Source organism: Canis lupus, chromosome X, assembly GCF_003254725.2.
Source record: "Canis lupus dingo isolate Sandy chromosome X, ASM325472v2, whole genome shotgun sequence".
NCBI lineage: Eukaryota > Metazoa > Chordata > Mammalia > Carnivora > Canidae > Canis > Canis lupus.
In genome coordinates this window covers 55442073-55463580 of record NC_064281.1, presented here as the reverse complement: position 1 = coordinate 55463580, position 21508 = coordinate 55442073, and the positions used below count along the sequence as shown (strand labels likewise).

The following is a 21508-nucleotide window of genomic DNA, read 5'->3' as shown; positions in this document are numbered from 1 at the left end:
CCGGGCCTCCTCAAGTAAACCCTCTTCTGGTTGGGGGCCCCTAGGATTTCCCCCCGCCTCACTTCAGATGCAGACACATCCAGATGAGGGATTCTATAATTTGTGGGGCATCCACTTCAGATCCTCTGATTAAGCCTCCATTTTGGCCATTTTCATCCAACAAAAGACAAGGATGATTGAGCTACTTCATTGTCTCCTAGGAAATTGGTGCTTGGTGGCATTGGATTTGCCAGCATGAGGGTGCTTTTCAGAATGTCAAGCAGTTATTGATTTCTGAATCTGAGCTCATGCTTTACAATAAACACAAACCTCTCATTCTTGCTGTTGATGTCTCACCTCATAGATCTGGGGCTGGGCTGAGCTGTAGAATGCACTGAGTTTTGGCATTATTCCTAGAGAACGATATTGTCTATAGAACCAAGTTACACACCTTGATAAAGAAGCCCTGTTATCACATGAGTCATAAGAACTTCCAATCTATGATTATTTCACACTCATCACAAGCTCTTTTCCAAGAATTAATCTGTATTCTAAATTATGTAGCCATATACATTGCACTGGAGTGTTCTGCTCAGTTTGGGTGACAATGAGTTTTCCTCTGAGCCATGAAGAGCAATTTGTGATGTCAATTCCCTGAGCTGACTGCTGTTTCCAATTCCACACTCTGCTGTACCCCTCACACTGGAAATCTGAATGTCAGAAGACCTTCGCAACCTACGTCTGGATCCCAGGACATCTCTACGCCACCAAATGGTGTGGCATTCTCAAACTGGATGGTATCTTCAACTGGGCTTTTGCCCTATCTCTTTTCCTTCTTAACCAATTTTTTAAAAGATTTTATTTATTTATTCATGGGAGACAGAGAGAGAGAGAGAGGCAGAGACATAGGCAGAGGGAGAAGCAGGCTCCCTGCAGGGAGCCCAATGCGGGACTTGATTCCAGGACTCCAGGATCACACTGAGCCGAAGGCAGATGGTCAACCACTGAGCCACCCAGGCACCCTTTAACCAAGTTTTTAAAAAGACACTTCTGTACTTGCTGTCTGCACTTCATCTCCCATTCACTGTTCAGTTCCATTCCCATCTGGCTTCTGCCCCTACAAACTACTTCATTGAAATAGTCTTCACCACAGTCACTTTGCTGCTAAATCTAATGGATAGCCCTCAGAACAAGTCTTACTAACTCTGACGTGTTTGATTCAGTTGACCACTCCTACCTTGAAATCTTCTTCCCCATTTGATATTTTTCTCTTTTTATATTAATTTTTTATGTTTGTCAATTACACAAGTAACACATATTCTTTATGGAAAAATTGGAAAATCCCCCCATAATCATAAGGATAAAAATTACAATAGTCTGTAACACCACCACCCAGAGATTAACATCAACAGGTGTGAAACCTTATAGTTATTTTTCAGGATCCCTGGGTGGCGCAGCGGTTTGGCGCCTGCCTTTGGCCCAGGGCATGATCCTGGAGACCCGGGATCGAATCCCACATCAGGCTCCCAGTGTTGGAGCCTGCTTCTCCCTCTGCCTATGTCTCTGCCTCTCTCTCTCTCTCTCTCTCTCTGTGACTATCATAAATAAATAAAAATTTAAAAAAAGAAACCTTATAGTTATTTTTCAATGAAAATACATACATATATTCTTTTTGGTTTAAGCCCAATGCAAGGCTTGAACCCATGATCATGAGATCAAGACCTGACCTGAGATCAAGAGTCCGATGCTTAACCAACTGAGCCACCCAGGAGCCCCTATATGTATCTTTTCTTTTAAAGATTTTTTTTGAGAGAGAGAGAGAGACACACAGAGAGAGAACACAAGCAGGGGGAGCAGCAGAGGCAGAGGGAGAAGCAGGCTCCTCATTGAGCAGAGAGCCCACTACAGGACTCAATCTCAGAAGATCATGACCTGAGCCGAAGGCAGCCACATAACCAACTGAACCATCCAGGTGCCCCACCTGCACGTACTCTTTTTTTTTTAAGATTTTATTTATTTATTCATGAGAGACAGAGAGAGAGGCAGAGACATAGGCAGAGGGAGAAGCAGGCTCTCTGCAGGGAGCCTGATGCGGGACTCGATCCCAGGGCCCTGGGATCACGACCTGAGCCAAAGGTAGATGCTCAACCACTGAGCCACCCAGGTGCCCACTTACATGTACTCTTAAAATACAATTGTCATCATATGATATCTATTTTTTTATTGAAGCCTAATTGACATATAACATTACATTAGTTTAAGGTGTACAAGATAATGATTTTATATTTGTATATACTGAGAAATGGTCACCATGATAAGTCTAGTTAAAATCTGTCGCCATATACAGTTAGAAATTTTTTCTTGGGATCCCTGGGTGGCGCAGTGGTTTGGCGTCTGCCTTTGGCCCAGGGCGCGATCCTGGAGACCCGGGATCGAATCCCACGTCGGGCTCCCGGTTCATGGAGCCTGCTTCTCCCTCTGCCTGTGTCTCTGCCTCTCTCTCTCTCTCTGTGTGACTATCATAAATAAATAAAAATTTAAAAAAAAAGAAATTTTTTTCTTGTGATGAGAACTTTAACATCTACTCTTGTAGCAACTTTCATATATGTAATTGACTATAGTTACTATGCTGTACACTGCACCTCCATGACTTATTTCTTTTATAACTGAAACTTTGTACCTTTTAATCCTCTCCACCCATTTCAACCACCCTCCATCTCCCATCTCTGACAACCACCAATCTGTTGTCTGCAACATATTATCTTATATCCTCTTTCACTTGCCATTATATCATGACCATTTAAAAATGTCATTAGGGATGCCTGGGTGGCTCAGTGGTTGAGCATCTGCCTTTGGCTCAGGGTGTGATCTCCAGGTCCTGGCATAGAGTTCCACATTGGGCTTCCTGCATGGAGGCTGCTTCTCCCTCTGCCTAAGTCTCTGCCTCTCTCTCTTTCTCTGTCTCTCATGAATAAATAAATAAAATCTTTTTTAAAATGTCATCAAAAGCAGCCCTTTCTGTCCATGGATCCAATCTCCATGCTTTAATAGAAACACCTTAAAAATAAAATAAATAAAATAAAAATGCCATTGAAGGGATGCCTGGCTGGCTCAGTCAATGGAGCATGTGACTCCTGATATTGGAATTGTGAGTTTGAGCCCCATGTTAGGTATAGAGATAACTTAAAAATAAAATCTTATAAAATAAAGGTAAAAAGGCATTAATATGGGCAGCCCCGGTGGCCCAGCGGTTTAGCGCCTGCCTTTGGCCCAGGGCATGATCCTGGAGACCCGGGATTGAGTCCCACGTCAGGCTCCCTGTGTCTCTGCCTCTCTTTCTCTCTCTCTCTCTCTGTGCCTCTCATGAATAAATAAATACATAAAATAAAATCTTAAAAAAAGGCATTAATATTTCTCTAGAACTTGGTTTATGACTATATAATCTCCTTTGACTTTTGTTACACTTTTCTCTATTGGTCTCTCTCTTATCTTTGCTCCATGCTTTACTCTTACTCCACCCCTTAAAATTAAAAAAATTATATTTTATTTATTTGAGAGAGAAAGAGAGAGAGAGAGAACAAGCCAGGGGGAAGGGCAGAGGGAGAGGGAGAAGCAGACTCCCTGTTGAGCAGGGAGCCCAATACGGGGCTCAATCCCAGGATCCCAAGATCATGACCTGAGCCAAAGGCAGCTGCTTAACCAACTGAGCCACCCAGGTGCCCCCAAATATTTTTTATTAAGTAGACTCTACATCCAGTGTGGGGCTCGAACTCACAACCCCAAGATCAAGAGCTGCACGTTCTACCCACTGAGCCTGCCAGGCACCCCTGACTCTACCCCTTAAACGTCAATCCTCATGGTTCTGTTCTCTCTCTTCTCATCACTCTTGAAATTCTTCCTGAGCAGTCTCATCCACTCCATTCCCATGGCTTCAGTTACCGACAGTTGCAAACCTGTATCTTCATATTTCCTTCCTGGTTTCCAAATACAGATATATTACATGTCGATCTCATCTCTCCTGCTCTCAAACTTGTAGCTCCTCTAGTTGTCCCTTATCCCATTGAACCGTATTATATCCACCTATTGCCCAAGCCAAGAATCTGGGAAATTGGCATGAGTTTCCCCTTCCTGATCACTCTCCTACATTCCATATCCAATAAATAACTAAACCCTGTAGGTTTTACTTCTTCATATCTTTTGACTCCTTCTCTTCCTTTTTATCCCACTTCTACTGCCCTAGTATAGATTCTGATACTTTTACAATTGGAGACAGTTCCCTGTCTCCCTACCTTCATTCATGATCTCTTCCAATCCATTCTCTAAACATTCTTTAGAGTGGTCTTTCTGGAATGTATATCTATCTAATCATGTCACTCCCCTGCTTAAAATCCTCCATTGGCTCCTCACTGTCTTTGGAATAAAATCTGCCCACAACAGCTTTTCCCTGTTTACAAACTCTTCTTCAAAAAAAAAAAAAAAACAAACTCTTCTTCATTCTCTGAAATTTAGCTCAGATAGTCTACTCTTCACATGCAAAGGCTGAGGAGTGGTGAGAGGTAGCCAGCAGCCTTTTGTGCTACATTTAAGACTTTAGGTTTTATTCTCTCCACTTTCTCTATCCCTCTGTTTCTCCCCTGTACTGTATTTATCCGTGATGGCACTTATGATAGTTCACCATATTGTCTGTTTACCTGTGTGTCTCCTCCATTAGAACAGTACTTTTCAAGGGCATGGGCCATTCATCTCTGTATCAGAACCTATGTTCCTGGTGCACAATGGGTGTCTACTAAATGACAATTGAATGAATGAATGGAGGTGGCCAACAAGGAAGTGAAATTGTGGGGCACCTGAGTGGCCCAGCAGTTGAGCATTTGCCTTTGGCTCAGGGCATGATCCCAGGATCCAGGACTGAGTCCCACATCAGGCTCCCTTTTGGGGAGCCTGCTTCTCCCTCTGCCTGTGTCTCTGCCTCTCTCTGTGTGTCTTTCATGAATAAATAAAATCTTTAAAAATATAAAAAATAAATAAAATTAAATTTAAAAAGGAAGTGAAATTGAGGCCTGTCTTTAAGCTGTCATCATGAGAATGCAGTCATCTTTCATCTTGGCCATACCCCAGGCCTCACTTCCAGAATTGGAATGAGCCTCACAGCAGCCTTAGCTAAAAGCTGTGTCCAGAATGGCCTGGAAAAGATCCAGCCACTGAGAAACCATAAAGGCATGTCACACATGCCAAGCTACTTGGCCTGCATCACTCATCACAGTTACCCACTCTTCCAAGGGAAACGATCCAAGGACCTCAGTCAAGATTCCCTTTCCAGGAAACATTAATTTCTGGATCATGGTAGCCTCCTTTTACAAATGGCTCCAAAGAGCTCCTGCTTCCACCTCTTCAGCCCCAGTCACTGCTTTTCACTTACTGGTAACCCACTCACTGGCTGGGGGTGATGGGCCTGCATAAATTTCAGTTTACTGAAAAGAATGTGGGGATAAGAGCTTTACCTGTCAGGTTGAAAGTTTCTAAGGCTGTTTTGAAGCACATTGTTGGAGATTTACCAATAAGGGTTCCCAGATTTTTCTTCTCTCAACATGTCACTCCTTGTCGAGCAACAGGAATTGATCTTGCTGAATTACTAATGAGAGGGCAGCTTGAGACTTGGCTCTGCTGTTTTTGTTTCATTTTGTTAAATATTTGTTAAGTACCTATTGTGTACCAGGAACTCTGTGAGGGGCCATGGAGGATGCAAAGGTGAATGAGATGAATTTCACTAGTTGTTTAAATAACCAGCTCTAGGGAGGCCTAGGTAGCTCAGTGGTTGAGGGTCTGCCTTTGGCTTGAGTCATGATCCTGGGGTCCTGGGATGGAGTCCCACATTGGGCTCCCCGTGGGGAGCCTGCTTCTCCCTCTGCCTATGTCTCTGCCTCTCTGTGTGTCTCTTGTGAATAAATAAATAAGTAATCTTTAAAAAATAACCAGCTCTAATATAAGGTGGGTGACATAAGTGTTAAACAGAGGTATAAGCAATATATTGTGGGAACACAGGTGAAAAAGAAAGGGGGGATGGAAACCCACATTTTCTACATGCCTAGCTATGATGGAAACTCCTGTCACATATATTATCATAGAGATTAATTCTGACTTGGGCAATCTGAAAAGTCTTCGTGCCCTAGACATTTGAGTTGGGCCTTGAGTAAGAATTAGACAGAAGGAAAATCAAAGTGAGGGCACTCAAAAGTCAGAGAACAGTATGTAAAAAGTCAACAGGGCATGAAGGTACATGAGCTGCTCAAGGAACACAGAGTATTGGACATGGCTGGGCCATGGAGTATAAAAGATAGTGTGGGTAATAAAAAAATGAAAAGGTGGGCTGACAATAGATTTTGGAAGAGTTTTGATGCCTAGCTTGGACATTTGGGTTTTATTTAGTAGGCAATGAGGAACCACTGAAACCTTTTTAATGAGGGGAACAACAAGATGGAAATGATGCCAATTAACTTGGCAGGATGAACTGGGGATGGGGTAGATGAGAGATTGCAAGAGTAGTTAGAGGTGACTGTCAATAATCCAGGCACAGGTAATAAGTATCTTTTTAAAAAAGGATTTTATTTATTTATTCATGAGAGAGAGAGGCAGAGACACAGGCAGAGGGAGAAGCAGGCTCCATGCAGGGAGCCCGACATGGGACTTGATCCTGGGTATCCAGGATCAGGTCCTGGGCTGAAGGCAGCGCTAAACTGCTGAGCCACCCAGGCTGCCCCAATAAGTATCTTATTTAGAGAGGTAGCAGTGGTGACAGATCCAACAGGGTTATAAGAGGCAATATGGTGTAGTACAAAATGCATTGCCCTGAAGCTTCAATAGCCCTTGATTCTAGTCCTAATTCCTTTTTGCAGACTATGGGGATTTACGCTTTAGGGGTTCACATTTCTTTTCTGAAAAAGGTGAAGTTTGCAGAAAAATGTATCTTTTTTAAAAAATATTTTATTTATTTTTTATGAGAGAGAGAGTGAGCAGGGGGAGAGGGAGAAACAGAATCCCAGGCAGACTCTGTGCCAAGCACAGAGCCCAGCATGGGGCTCAATCTCACCCTCCTGAGATCATGACCTGAGCCAAAGTCAAGAGTTGGATGCCTAAACAACAGAGCCATCCAGGCGCCCCAATAAATATGTACCTTTAAGGTCTCATCTGGCTCTGACGGCTTCTAAGTCACTTACCCAAGATCACAGAGCCAGGATTTGGTCCCAGGCAGTTGTGTTCCTAATGGCAGTGTGCTTTGCCACGGCCCTACATGGATGTTTATACAGGACTCACCGATCAGATTTGGTAAGGGGTTAGCTGACTAGGAGAATGTAGGTGCCATTGATAGGATGGTGGAGTCAAAGAAGGAAGCTAGCCTCATGGGGAACAATTATGTTTCAGACATGCTGAGTGTCAGGGGTTAACGGAACATCTAGCTAACTGTTGGAAGGATGGTAGAGCAGCTCTAGAGAGAGACAGGGAGGAGATTTCAATTTGGCAATCGAAGACTTAAAGGCGATACTGAAAGTTATGGAAACAGACAAGTTTATAGAAAGAGGAAGTGAGTATAGGAGAGTGAAGAGCAAAGAACTGTCGGAAGTGAGAAGAGGGGGAGAAAAAGCCAAGAAAGAAACAATTGAGTGTGCACCTCGAATTAGCTACTTCCATTTGCTGGCTCTTTCATCTCTTCATTTGTAAAATGAAGGGGTTGGAGCCAGTAAGCTACAAGGCTTTCAGGTGAGATGTTCTATGCATAATCAGAAAAGGTAGAAGAGAACAGAATGCAATGGAAACTGAAGAAGAGAGTTTCCAAAAGAAGGGGTCACTTGCATCCAATGCTGCAGATGAATCAGGGAATGAGGACTTAGGCAAAGCCACTGCAATTGGCAATTTGAAGATCCTCTCCACGGTAAGGACCTCTCTGTCCATCTTGTGCCACTAATTTTCTGAACCCTTTCTTCTACCACTTCTATATGTGAACATTCCGCAAAATTCTGTTCTCTGCCCTCCACAGAGGTTCAGTCACTCTCTGAGATTGACAGTTATCTCTACAAGGTGAATTAGAAACCTCTGGTTTAATTTCTCTTTTGCCCTTTGATTCACATTTCCAACTGCCTGTTGGATATTTCCATCAGTTACTGAAATTTGGCTTGCTGTAAACATAAGAATATGAAACATAATAGCTAACATTTATTGAATATTCAAAACAATAGCTAATGTGTATAACTTACTCTGTTTAGTCCTATGAGTAGATACTTTCTTAGCTTATTTTGCAGTTGAAGAAGCCGAGGCTCAGAGATGTTAAATAGATGTCACACAACTGGGATGTTGCAGAGCCATGATTCTTCCTGATTCCAGAGCTCAAGAGCTTAATAATTTCACTATGATCATTCTAAAATCAAGTCATCATCATTATTTCCTAAATTAGCTCAACTGCCTTACTTCCCTATTTCTGCCTCTTTCTCCTCCAACATCTTGCCTGTCTTTTAGAACGGGTTCTCATCCCCTTATACTCAGATAGCTATGAAACTTTCTGCAGTTTTCCCCCTCCCAATTCTGGACATGTGACTAGCTTTATGAAATTCGGAAGACTTCCCTTTATCTACGTTAAAGCCCAGACTTATTAGTATGGCCAAAAGATCCCCTTTACAATCCAGCCCTGCACTTTATCTGCACTGAACACCTAGGCATCAACAAACATGACAGAAACATTTATATCTGCAAGCCTTCACTTATATGGCCCTCTGCCTGGAATGCCTTCACCACCCTTCACCAGAACTTCCACTAGTCTTTCAAATCTCAGCTCTATTGTCATTTCCTCTGCCTGTCAAGACTTCTCGGATTCCCAACTCTTTCTTCTGATAGAATTTATGTTCCCTCCTCTGTGCTCCCTGACAGTGACCATTTGTGGATATAATGGTGTCTATCAGAAGCACATTAAACTGAGGTGAATGAATCATTTAAAGAGTTATATATATAGAAAAAAATATATATATACATACCCCCTAACAATTCCCAATTAATAAACATTCTGGGCACCTGGCTGGCTCAGTCCGTAGAGCATCTGATGCTTGATCTTAAGGTTGTGAGTTTGAGTCCCACATTGGGTGAAGAGATTACTTAAAACAATTTTTTTTATTATTTATTTATGATAGGCACACAGTGAGAGAGAGAGGCAGAGACACAGGCAGAGGGAGAAGCAGGCTCCATGCACCGGGAGCCCGACGTGGGATTCGATCCTGGGTCTCCAGGATCGCGCCCTGGGCCAAAGGCAGGCGCTAAACCGCTGCGCCACCCAGGGATCCCTAAAACAATTTTTTTTAAAATGCGCCCTATAGTGAGGTACATAGAAAAAATGGATCTAATGTTTTCTCTAGCCGCATGGGCCTCTCATGACACCAAATGGGGCTCGAATTTATGAATTTTTCAACAACATGGGTCCTAACTGCATTTCCATGATTCCTCAAGGACTCAACTCATGAAATAGCAATCTGTCACGACCTGATTATGTAGAATTTCTTGAGAGAAAGTATGTTGGTCTCCAGCATGACATCTTTCTCATAGGTTATTTTTTTTGGGGGGGTGAAGTAAACTATAGTTTCTTGGGAGGAAGCAAAAGTGCAAAAGGAAGAGGAGTTGATTGAAAGACAATTAAAAGAAAAATGTTGATTAAATAATAGCACAAGTGGTCACATGGATCTGGCAAAAATTGTGAAGGTCATTCTTGGATGACTAAAGTTTGGGAAATATTGCCACTCCTGTGGTGACTGGGAGAACTGGGCTAAATTGTATCCTTGGAGAGTCCAGCAAGATACTCTTACACTGACTTGCAGAGAGGATTACATTACAGTCTAGTGGGTTTGTGGAGGTGGATTCCTGGTCCTGACTTGCTGGTCTCTAATAGAGGGCTGAGGAAGCCTATTCTGAGAGGGCAGGTGCATGGGCAGGCCCATCAGGAGAGGCTGGGTCAAGGCAAAGACTGAGACAAGGGCAGAGCAACCCCAACCTTGATAGCTCTAAACCTGTGTTTCCAATGGCCTTCTAACTATTTCGTGGATGTTCTTCAGGCACCTCTCTTAGTATGCTGGAGTCAGCTGGTACTGGCAATGGATTATTAATTTTTTAAGGACTTAATTTTTTTAGAGAAGTTTTAGATTCACAGTAAAAATTGAGAGGGAGGTACAGAGATTTCCTATGTACCCCTGCCCCCATTCACAATGGCTTACTCCATTATCAATATCCCCCATCAGAGTAGTACATTTGTTGTAACTGATGAACATACATTGACACATCATAATCACCCAAAATCCAGAGTTCACCTTAGGATTTACTCTTGCCGTTGTACATTCTATGGGTTTAGACAAATGCATAATGACATATATCCACTGTTATAGTATCACACTTAGTGTTTCCACCATCCTCCAAATCCTCTGTACTCTAGCTATTCATCTCTCCCCCAACCCCCAGCCCCTGGCAACCACTGATCTTTTTACTGTCACCATAGTTTTTGCCTTTTCCAGAATGTTATATAGTTGAAATCATACAGTAGGTACCTTTTCAGATTGACTTCTCTGAACATGTTTAGTTTTATATGCAATCACCAGACCATTTTTCTTTTCTTTTTTTTTTTCAGACCATTTTTCAAGGTGTCTTCCATTTTACAATCCTGTCAGCAATAAACGACTGTTCCTGGTGCTCCATATTCTTCCCACCATTTGATATTGTTAGTACTCTGGATTTGGGGCACTCTAATAAGTGTGTGGTGGTATCTTGTTGCTGTTTTAATTTGCATTTCCCTAATGGCACTTGATGTGAAGCATATTTTCATGTGCTCATTTGCCATTTGTATATGTTGTTCGATGAGGTGTCTGTTAAGGTCTTTGGCCCGTTTTTCAATCAGATTGTTTTCTAATTACTGAGTTTTAAGAGTTCTTTGTATACTTTGGGTAATAGTTCTTTATCAGATATGTCTTTTGCAAATATTTTCTCCCAGTCTGTCATTTGTGTTCTTATTCTCTTGTCATTGTCTTTCACCGAGAAGTTTTTAATTTAAAATTTAAGCTTATCAACTCTTTCTTTCATGCATTATGCCTTTGCTGTTGTATCTAAAAAGTCATTGCTTTACCCAAGGTCATCTAGGTTTTCTTCTATGTTATCTCCTAGGAGTTTTAGTTTGGTGTTGTACATTTAGTTCTAGATCCATTATGAATTAATTTTTGTGAAGAGTGTAAGGTCTCTTTCTAGATTTTCTTTCTTCTTTCTTTCTTTCTTTCTTTCTTTCTTTTCTTCTTTCTTTCTTTCTTTCTTTCTTTCTTTCTTTCTTTCTTCTTTCTTTCTTTCTTTCTTTCTTTCTTTCTTTCTTTCTTTCTTTCTTCTTTCTTTCTTTCTTTCTTTCTTTCTTTCTTTCTTTCTTTCTTTCTTTTTGCATATAGATGTTCACTTGTTCCAGAACCATTTGTTGAAAACACTATCTTTGCTCCATTGTATTGCCTTTGTTCCTGTGTCAAAGGTCAGCTGACTATATTTATGTGGGTCTATTTCTGGGCTTCCTATTCTGTTCCACTGATCCTTTCCTCTATTCTTTTGCCAATGCCACAAGTCTTGATTACTGTAGCTTTATAGTAAGTTTTGACATTGAGTTTTGTCAATCCTCTGAATTTGTTCTTCTCCTTCAGTATTATGTTAGTTATTCTGGGTCTTTTGCCTCTCCATTTAAACTCCATAAAATCAGTTTGCTGATATCCACAAAATAACTTGCAGGGATTTTGAGTGGGGTTGCTTTGAATCTCTGGATCAAGTGGGGAAGAGCTTACACCTTGACAAAATTGAATCTTCCAGTCCAAGAATATGGAGTATCTATATATTTAATTCTTCTATGGTTTTGTTATCTTCCTATAGATCTTACACATATTTTGTTAGATTTATACCCAAGTATTTCATTTTAGAGGAATGCTAATGTAAAATGTAATATTGTAATGTAATATTGTGGGTTTTTTTTACATTTTTATTTATTTATGATAGTCACAGAGAGAGAGAGAGAGAGAGAGAGAGAGAGAGAGAGAGAGAGAGAGGCAGAGTCACAGGCAGAGGGAGAAGCAGGCTCCATGTACCGGGAGCCTGACGTGGGATTCGATCCCGGATCTCCAGGATCGCGCCCTGGGCCAAAGGCAGGCGCCAAACCACTGCGCCACCCAGGGATCCCTAATATTGTGTTTTTAATCTCAAATTGCAATTGTTCATTACTGGCATTTAGGAAAGTGATTGACCTTTGTATATTAACCTTATATTCTGCAACCTTGCTATAATTGCTTATTAGTTCCAGGAGTCTTTTGGTCAATTCTTTCAGATTTTATGGACAATTATGTCATTTGCAAACAAAGGCAGTTTTATTTATTACTCCTCAATCTGTATAACAACTTTTTTTCCTTTTCTTGTGTCATTTGCATTAGCTAGATCTTCCACTACCATGTTGAAAGGAGTGGTGTGAAGGGGACATGTTGGCTTGTTCCTGATCTTAATGGGAAAGCTTTGAGTTTGTCATTCCGTTGTGGTCTGAGGGCAGACATTGTATGATTTCTTTTTTTTGAATTTATTAAAATGTGAGGATTTTTTTGTCACAGAATGTGATCTCTCCTGGTGAATGTTCCATATGAGTTTGAGAAGAATGTGTATTCTGCTGTTGTTGGGCAAAATAGTCTATGGATGTCAATTGTATCCAGTTGATTGATGGTGCTGGTGAGTTCAACTATGTTCTTGCTGATTTTCTACCTATGGATCTGTCCACTTCTGACAGAGGGGTGTTGAAGTTTCCAGCTGTACTAGTGGCTTCATCTCCTTGAAGTTCTATCAAATTTTGCATCACATAAAGATAAGGAAGACTTTTTCAAGATAGGGGAGAGAGATCAGGCTTAACTCTGAATACAAAAAACAAACAAACAAACAAACAAACAAACAAAAAACAGACAAATGGGGATTTAGAGCCAAGGAGAAAAAGGAGAGGGTCATTGGATGGAAAGTTACAAAGAGGAGATGTTAAGGATGGAGGATTCTTGCTAAATTTACCTCACAGTCTTGTTAGAGACGGGCCAAAGACTTAGAAATCAAATATAGGAACTGGAGAACTTGATCAGATATCAAAGGTAGGAGGATGACGTAGCAGGAGTCTTTGCTAAAACTGGGCTGGACAGGCCAAAGACAGAGAGGGCCACAGTTGAGGCCTAGTGAAAACAGGACTTACAGGAACCTAAAGTGTGGTTAAGGGGAGGGTCTTTGTCAATTTCTCCTCCTGTTCAAAGAAAGAAGAGACCTTCTTCTTTCCTCTAAAGATTTAGGTCCATTTATCATCTGATCACCCTTTTGTTCATTAAGGACCAGTTTTTGAGACTTGGTAGTAGAAGGTATTTGTTGGATGGTGTGAGCCATCAGGCACTCAGTAATGGGAACTTCCATGAAAAAAAAAGTAAAACAAAGATTAATGTTAGAGAAGGTTATAAATCCAGTTCCTGAGCCTAGAGCTAGTCAGAAAATGTCTATATACTGGGCTCAGAGCATCTTTCAATGGTGGAATGAAGACAACAGTGGAAATCTGACAGATTTTTTTGGTTTGAAGTTTGCATGGTTATTTCTTAGAGGAGACCATGGAAGATGCACATATCCCAGTGAGTGTCCTACAGGGCCCACAGAGCAGCAGGCACAAAGATCACCCATATATGATCTGCTGTGGTGATGACTCTTTTGAATTCATATCAAGTTGTCCAGCTTCAGTATATAGGGCTTCTTTGGATTCTGGGGGAAAGGTCAGCTACAAGACAACCTGCAGTCCCAATAAGTTCTGGGCATTCATGGTACCAAATCAGGAGAGAGGGAGAAAAATTGGAAATACAAAGTTGGAGAGTTGTAGCCAGACACTGAAGGAAATGAAAAGAATTAAGAATTGGTAAGGACTGACATAATGTGTAGGATGACAAGACCCAGTCCAATTTATAGATAGATAACAAAGTGGTAAGTAAAATGAGTTTAACAAGAGTTGAAAAATAGCTCAAAGACAATGAATGGGAATAGCATCTAATAAGCCACAAAGACATGCTATGGTTTTTGATTGAGACATAAAATTTCTCTTAGTCACCCCCACCTTTTTGATTCTTGCTTACAAAATAAGACTGATCTCATTAAATTTGGCCTGATTACTAACATAAATGTGGGAAGAGTGGTAAGTGACCACATAGGCCTTTTTTAAGTCTGCCTTGCTGAAACTTTTTTTTGAGATGGGGTGGTGTGGGGGGGGGAGCAAAGGGAGAGGGAGAGAGAGAATCTTAAGCAGGCTCCACCTCGCACAGTGCAGAGCCCAACACAGGGCTCTATCTCAAGACCTTGTGATCATGACCTGAGCCGAAATCCAGAGTCAGATGCTAAACCAACTGAGCCACCCGACCACGCCTGCTGGAACTTTTCATAAGTAATCTCACATTAGACCTTCAAAAGCCTTCTGGAGCCAAGCCAAGAACTTGCCACCAGATTTCGCCTGTAATACCTATAGATTTGGGTGAATTTCTCTCTTCTCGAGATTCCCCCCCACACACACACACAAACAACCTGCTCAGAAGTGACCCTCCTTATTCATCTGTAAGGCTGGGAACCCTGTAAGTCAGGTACCAGGCAGTTTTCTCAAGAGGGCTTTGCAGGCATTGGTTCCATAAAAGTCAACCTTGTTCCTTAAAACTGGTCATATCTGATTCTGTGCACATCATTCTTAAATATGACATTCCGATCAAAGCTTTGGTTATATAGGCAATGTTTCCAATTATACCCTATTACAAAGAAGATAGATTCTTATTGAATTTGTGCAAATAATTATATTGCCACAGAAATAAAAATGCTCAGTAAGAGTTTTCAAATTCTGGAGAGATTAGTTTGGGAGAAAAGATAAATGTTTCATTTCTGTTTACAAAAGAATAATTTACTAGTTGTTACAAGTATAGATAACTTGACAGAAAAAAGTGTTTATTAAATCCAGCATCAATATTCCAAACAAAAGCCATAATTATCCTTCATCAGTTCACTCAGTCCCATGGAATTCATCCTTGCTCTGCTTGATCTTGGGTTGGCAGTTTTATGAACCCACTGGAGTTCTGAAAAATATTTTTTTAAAAAAGTAATTTCTAGGGCAGCCCTGGTAGCGCAGCGGTTTAACGCTGCCTGCAGCCTGGGGTGTGATCCTGGAGATCCAGGATCGGGTCCCGCATCGGGCTTTCTGCATGGAGCCTGCTTCTCCCTCTGCCTGTGTCTCTGCCTCTCTCTTTGCTCTCTCTGAATGAACAAATAAATAAATCTTAAAAAAAAAGTAATTTCTACACCCAATACGGGGCTTGAACCTACAACCCTAGGACTAAGAGTCACAGCTCCACCAACTGACCCAACCAGGTGCCCAGAGTTCTGAAAATCTGGACTCAGTTCAGTGGTGTGGTCTCAAAATCATTTAAGCAATGCCATCAGAAGCCTGTGTCCCAGACTACATGGCACAGTCCTTTCCAGGGCTCGCTGAGACTATTAAATTTTCAGGATTTTTGTGAGTGGGTGGCCATCACATTGGTAAATCTGAAATTGGCCAGTGTGGGCATATTTACACCATAGGAATCATCAAATAAAGTCTCCCTCCACCACCCACCCATATCTGGTTAGTGAACATTTACCAGAACACCACTGGGCACTTCCAACTCAATTTGTCCTAAACTGAGCTCCCTATCTCCTCCCATAACACCTGCTTCTCATCCTAAATTCTCAATCTCTATGTGAATTATGTTCCCATAGACCCAGCTATCAAACAAGAAATCTCTGGAGCTGTCCATGGCTCTTTCTCCCCATCACTCAGCGTTATCAATCACTGAATTTTGTCAACTCTTCCTCAGGAGTATTTTCCTGAACTGATCCTCTCTGTCAATATCTTAGTTCACACTCCAATCATCTCTTGCCTTCAAGATTGCAGTAGCCTCTTGAGTGATTTGCTTACCCCTACTACATCTGGACATTATTTCCCACGTAATCCTCCTAAAAACCCTCAGTGCAGTCCAGTCACTTGCCATCATATAGACTATAGGAAGCTTTCCTTCACCTGTGGAAGAATGTCCAGGACCTTCAGCAGCCCCCACAAAAGCCTGCATATTGTGGCCATGAGTCTTCCTCAGACACATATTCCCACTCCTTCCTATGATACACCCATTGTCCAGTATGAATTGCTTATCGTTCCCTCAGTGTGGCCTACACTTTCAAAACTTTATGCTTTGGCCTATGTCATTCCTTCTGTCTAAAATCCTCTAAACCACTCAGAGCCTGGAAAATTTCTCCTCTTCTTTAAAGACCTAGCTCAGAGGACACCTGTGTGGCTCAGCTGGTTGGGCATCTGCCTTTGGCTCAGCTCATGATCCCAAGGTCCTGGGATCGAGTCCCACATTGGGCTCCCTGCTTGGTGGGGAGCCTGCTTCCCCCTCTCCCTCTACTGCTCCCCCTGCTTCTGCTCTTTTTTTCTCTTTCAAATAAATAAATAAAATCTTTTTTAAAAAGATCCAGCTCAGGGCAGCCCTGGTGGCTCAGCGGTTTAGCGCCGCCTTCAGCCCAGGGCGTGATCCTGGAGACCTGGGATCGAGTCCCACGTCGGGCTCCCTGCATGGAGCCTGCTTGTGCCTGTGCGTGTGTGTGTGTGTGTGTGTGTGTGTGTGTATCTCTAATAAATAAATACAATCTTTAAAAAAAAAAAGATCCAGCTCAGAGTTAATATCCTTGGTGAATTCTCCCAAGAAAAGACAGTCTCCTCCCCCCACCACACACGCAGTCTGCTTGTGCCTCTAATAGGGAACTAATCACACAGTGTTGTTGCTATGTTTTAAAGGTCTGGCCCCCTCACCATACCGTGTCTTACCCCAGAGATTCGCACAGCACTTGCAACATAGTGAGGATGCCAAAAATGTTGAAAGAATAGATGAGAAGGAGAATGAATGGAATTGATTCCTAGCTTTAATAACTGGATTGTTTCCCTGTTTATTGCGTAAAAGCCCCAGCCTTAAGCCCCCACTCTGGTGCCCCCAGCTTCTTATTCCTACCTTGGTGCCCTGTGTGACACCTTAGTCTTCACAAGAGTAGTGCTTTATCCAGCTCTTGCCAAACCTTTTGACATCTGGCATCCTGCTCTGGAAGCCTGGGCCACATGGCAGAGCCTCTTTCACTGGCTGCCAACCACCTGCCTGCCTGGGCTTCCTTCTAGTGTCTGATGCATTCCAGATGTTTGCTCTGTCTGTTGAAACAGCTGGCTGGGGTTTCTGTTGCTGCTCCTGGGATCTTCTGCTTTCCCCCAGTCTGCCCTCAAAGTTTTGGCCATCTCCATTCTTGCTTCCACTGCTACCAAGGGAGTCTCATTTTTATCACTATCCAACCAGAAGATTAGGTAGAGCAAACTGATTAAATTCATGGACTCCAGACTTTAACTGTCTAGATTCAAATCTCACCTCTTCCACTTACAGCCAGTTGTGCAATCTCGGGGCAAGTCACTTCATCTCCTTGAAGCACAGTTGGCTCACCTGCAAAAGGGGCATGATAATGATAGCTACATTATAAGGTCAATGTGAGATTTTTTTCAAAGATTTTATTTATTTGAGTGAGAGAGAAATAGAGCAGAGGAAGGAGAGGGAGAGAGAATCTGAAGCAGACTTGCACTCAGCGCAGAGCCTAATGTGGGGCTCCATCTCACGACTGACCACAAGAGCATGACCTGAGCCAAAACCAAGAGTGGGACCCTTTAACGGAATGTGCTATCCAGTCGCCCCAGGTCAATCAACGTGACATTTAAATAGGATAATGGGCTTAACACAATACTTGGCACATATTACTCAATAACTATTTGCTATCATTATTATTTGTATGTTTCCAGTATCTAGAACAGAGCTGGCACTCAACCAACGGTATGTGTTGAGAGGGAAGGAGGAGAAAGAATAACAATCACTGGCTACTTAAGGTTTCCTGATCAAAGTCTACTCCACCTGCTAATTCCACTCCCACCTCACGATGTAAATACATTATGGCCATTTGTTTCTGCCACTCACCTATTTCTTTAGTTCCACCTTCTCCAGGAACCCTTTGTAGTTGAGAGCCAATAGCTTCAATCATCCCCACCTGACTTGTAAAACTCTCACAATTGCCCACTTGCACTTTTCACTGCAATTACATGCATTTATCCTGATTCCTTAGCCGCTGCCACCCCCACCCCCGCCCCACCCTGGTTGCACTGACCCCAAGATGCATCGCTGGCATCTCCGGGCTATACATTACACTGAATCTTAGCCACTTCTCCCTCCACCACGGGTATGTGCTTTCTGCATTTTCGGCATTAGCCCTTGTTGCCTCTGATCGTCAGGGCAAGGACTGCATGTAAACTAATGAGAACAGCCAGAGCCTCGAACAGAGAAATGCTTGAGAATTGTTTCATGGGCAGCCCCGGTGGCGCAGCGGTTTAGCGCCGCCTGCAGCCCGGGGTGTGATCCTGGAGACCCAGGATCGAGTCCCACATCGGGCTTCCTGCGGGGAGCCTGCTTCTCCCTCTCCCTGTGTCTCTGCCTCTCTCTTCGCTCTCTCTGAATGAATAAATAAATAAATCTTATTAAAAAAATAACCACTCTAAAAAAAAAGATAAAAAAAAGAGAATTGTTTCATGATGGAGAGAAGGCGGAAGCAGAAGCTGGGGAGGGGATAGGATTTGTGTATTCACTTACTTTTCACCCCAGCAGGAGCAGAAAGCATGCCTCTTCTTTTCTGTTCTTTGGCTACATTCCTCTCAGAGGCCAAAGCCGGCAAGCTTGGACAATGCAAATGAGCTGTGGATGGGACTTAGCCAAGGGGTCCCCAAAGGGCTGGCTGGGAGGTATTAGAAAGGGAAGGTGCCCTACATATTTTTCAGCACCTTCTTTGTTTCCCCCAGTGGCAAACTACTCTTTTCTCCTAAAGACACAATATCAAAGTGCAAAAGCTCCCTCCCAACAGATGCCTGAGTCTCAGAGCATTTTGCAGACTGGGTGGTCCCCAAGTCTCTGGGGATACTCAGACTCCCGGGAAGTTGTTGTGCACTCTCTATGCACAAAGCCCCATACAAGGCAGTGTAAATCCCAGGCGGAACTGGAAGCTTTCAATCACAGGCTCTAGCTGTGGCATAAGAGGCACAGCAGAGAAATGGTGATGATTGTGTGAGCATGAAAGAGCAATTGAGCCTACCAGCGCCGAAAGGGGACAAATTTAGGCAGTTCTTTGCTAACTTCCTGCTATAGATCTACTGGTTTCATTTGACCTTACCCAGGAAAGCACGCTGTGAAGAGGGGCGTGGGCACAGCATGGGTAGGGCCCCTTGCCCAGGTGAAAGTCCATTCATTCACCTATTTAAATGGACTGGGTCTGGGACAGATTCTTAGTTCAGTCTCAGTCCCCCTTCCCTCTCCCCACTCATTAACGACTCATGGTCCATTTCCTCTCTAGGACTGTGGTCTCCAGCAAAGGTGCCATAGGTGCCCAGTACAGACGCCCCAAGACCCCACAGAAATGCCTGAAAACTCCCCATCTAATTGTGCCTTCTTGGACCGCTGCCTCAGCGAGGTCGGCCATTGGAGCCGGGACAGCTTGACCTTTGCTAGGAACTCAGAGCTGCCGGAGGTCTAGAACTGAAGGGAAACCGAGGCAGAAGCCCCGCTGGCGTCTCTCCCTCACCACTTCCCCTTCCATCAGGGAAGTGAAGGGAAAAGCTTTAAAGGACAGCGATGGGTTAAGCTCCTTATAAGGAAGCGAGCCTCCTCTTTCCTGTACAGCAATCGTTTTGCGCTCCTCTATGTTTTAAAGTACGCGGCAAAGACGACGCCGGACAGGCTTCACCCAAACCATTCCCCCGGGCGTGGGGGCCAACTAGGAGCTAAGGGAGAGAGGACGGAGCGGGGCGGGGAGGAGGCAACCGAGCGAAGCATCGGAGGGATGAGTCATCAAAAAGAAGCGAGGCAAGAGAGCGGAACTAGTCACCGAAGCCGGGAAGGAGCCGAGCATTCATTAGACGGGCGTGATGTCAATCACATCCGCTCCGCAAATGCCCTGAGAGCCTTCGGGGCCTCCCAGACCGGAAGAAGGGTCTCGGTGGGCGGGTCTAACGGCCTTGAAATCGGAAAAGACCGAGCGGAGCCGCCTTCAGAGGAGTGCGTTTCGGCACCGGCAGGCTTCTTGGAAAGATGGCGTTTGCCATCAAGGTCACATGGCCACCTTACGGGACTAACGGAAATACTAACTGGGAATAATAGGAACGGCCCTCTGTGGGATCCGGATTTTCAGAAGCAGTCTCAAATCAAAATCCACCCCCCTCTCCAGTAGACTCATTTGTCAGAACACATGTCCTAAACTACAACATCAAAACAATATGTGGAGGGGTGGAGTTTCACCAGGGCTCTCCTCTCTCTAGGAGCAGGAGATCTTGAGGGAACCCAGGGGCCAGGGTGACAGCAGAGTCCCAAGGCAGCACCGATGCTCCCCACTGGGTCTGCCATCTCACCAGATCTATGTTAGGCTAAAGACTGAGCAGCTTGGTCTAACCTCTGACTTCTCACCTGTTTTGAAAGGTTGCCTTGTACATTGAACCAGAGAAGTTCACCTACATTTAGGCTTTACTTGATTGGATAAGAAATGTGAGTTTACCCATAAATTCATCTGCTTGTATGTTCTTTTGTTCATATTCTTGCTGACTCTCCTAGCAGCTGTTACTTTTTAAAAATTTCAAGCCTAGGGGATCTGTGGGTGGCTCAGCGGTTTAGAGCCGCCTTCAGCCCTAGGATGTGATCCTGGAGACGGGATCAAGTCCCACGTCAGGCTCCCGGCATGGAGCCTGCTTCTCCCTCTGCCTGTGTCTCTGCCTCTCTCCCTGTGTCTATCATGAATAAATAAATAAATAAATCTTTTAAAAAAATTTCAAGCCTGGGGGCATTGGGTGCCTCAATGGTTGAGCCTCTGCTTTTGCTCAGGTAGTGATCTCGGGGTCCTGGGATCGAGTCCTGCAGGACTCCCTCTGCCTATGTCTCTGCCTCTCTGTGTCTCTCATGAATAAACAGATAAAATGTGTTTAAAAATTGCAAGCCTGTTGAAGCTAAACTACAGGATAAAACGGGATTTGTTAACTTCTTCACCTATCTAGGGAGGGGGCTTCCACTTCTGTCGCCCTGTAGCGTAGAGACCCTGGAAAAGCAGGGCATATAAAAGTAGGGATCTGAGAATGGAATCCTTTCAATCGAACTGATTCCTTGCCTTTTCACTTAGGCCATCTCCACGCTCCTGCTCACAATCCAAAGGCCAGACTAAGAGCTAGCCCAGGATTCATTAGCACTCAGAAGAGCCTGAAAAGGTAATGCCTCTAGAGGGTAGCACACAGCAGAGAATCGGACTCTAAGAGGGCCTGAAAATGGAGGCAGCATAGGGGGGATTGGCTTTTTTACTGGTTCAGTCTTGTCCT

The 21508-nt window shown here is 43.4% G+C and overlaps 1 protein-coding gene across 1 annotated transcript in view; it reads right to left on the bottom strand.

Annotated features, from left to right (window-relative positions):
• The window catches only part of GJB1 (gap junction protein beta 1), a 32119-nt gene extending 13012 nt beyond the window's left edge, over window positions 1–19107 (bottom strand). Inside the window, exons 1-2 of the mRNA XM_035711901.2 lie at window positions 18753–19107; window positions 17493–17564 (exon numbers count right to left, since the gene is read on the bottom strand). The gene's annotated coding sequence lies outside the window, so the exon portion shown is untranslated. The remainder of the gene's footprint in view (window positions 1–17492; window positions 17565–18752) is intronic.
• Window positions 19108–21508: the final 2401 nt, after the last annotated feature.